Consider the following 1,207-nt stretch of genomic DNA (forward strand, 5'->3'; position numbering starts at 1 on the left):
GTTGTAGATGTGTGCCATTGCCACCAGGACCTCTGTTCTGTTCCATTGGTCTATTTCTCTGTTTTAGTACCAGTACCATGCTGTTTTGATTACTGTAGCTTTCTATTATAGTTTGAAATCGGGTAGCATGATGCCTCTGGCTTTGTTCTTTGTGCTTAGCATTGTCTTGGCTATGCAGAGTCTCTTTTGCTTCCATATGAAGTTTAAGGTGGGTTTTTCCAGTTCTGTGAATAAGGTCATTGGTAGCTTGAGGGGGACAACATTGAATCTATAAATTACTTTGGGTAGTACGGCCATTTTCACGATATTGATTTTTTCTACAAATATGCAATGCTTCATGAATTTTTAGGTCCTCCTTGATCAGGGGCCATGCTAATCTTCTCTGAATCATTCCAATTTTAATATATGTGCTGCCAAAGTGAGCACCAGTAATGTTGTTTATACTGGATATATTGCCTGTTAGCTCCTGCGATGTTTTACAATGATTTTTGGCCTCCTTGCATTGGATGTTGACATACTTCTTTCACTTAGTGAACTTTGTTTCTACCCACATTCGGAATTCTACTTGTATCATTGCAGACATGTCAGCCTCTGGCCAGTTCTGAAAACTTGAACAGGCTGAACAGTTGATGTAATCATCTGGAGGAAAGAAGGCATGCTGACTTCTTGAGTTTCAGTGTTCTTGCACTGATTCTTCCTCATCTTTATGAGCTTATTCAACTTCAACCTTTGAGGTTGCTAACCTTTGCACAGGGTATTTTTCTTTTATCATGTTTGATGATCAGGAGGGTTTGATTGTGGTTTAAGGTAGAAGCAGGCAGCTGCCTTTGGTTTTGGAGGATTTCAGTCGGCCAATATTCATCTCTCAATTCCTGGACTGTGTGCTTTAATTCTGGGAAACTTATATTGGGTCTCAACTTTGTTCTCTGGCTCCTCAAAGTTTGGAGTCTACTGCACTGAAGGAAGCAAAATGTGGCTTGTGTTGGCAGAGTGCTAGCAGATGCACACCTGCCTGCTTCCCTGTTGGCATTTGCCCAGTGGTGGAAGTGGTGGAGGCAAGACAGCTTGGTGGCGGCCAGAAGACCCCTGCTGTGTGTGCTGTTGCACTGGAGGTAGTGTTGGTTCAGGCCAGGGTGCTGGCCTGTGCATGTCTGGGTGCCATCTCTGTGACCCCCTAAGCAGCAACGACCACTCAACGTATATTAGC

At 43.5% G+C, this 1,207-nt stretch overlaps 1 non-coding gene across 1 annotated transcript; it reads right to left on the bottom strand.

The window, feature by feature from the left end:
* Positions 1-319: 319 nt before the first annotated feature.
* On the bottom strand, positions 320-426 carry LOC141582119 (U6 spliceosomal RNA). Its single transcript, XR_012514950.1, has one exon. It is a non-coding gene; the product is annotated as a U6 spliceosomal RNA (small nuclear RNA).
* Between the last annotated feature and the right edge of the window lie 781 nt (positions 427-1,207).

Source organism: Saimiri boliviensis, chromosome 18 (assembly GCF_048565385.1).
Source record: "Saimiri boliviensis isolate mSaiBol1 chromosome 18, mSaiBol1.pri, whole genome shotgun sequence".
In the NCBI taxonomy this organism is placed as follows: domain Eukaryota; kingdom Metazoa; phylum Chordata; class Mammalia; order Primates; family Cebidae; genus Saimiri; species Saimiri boliviensis.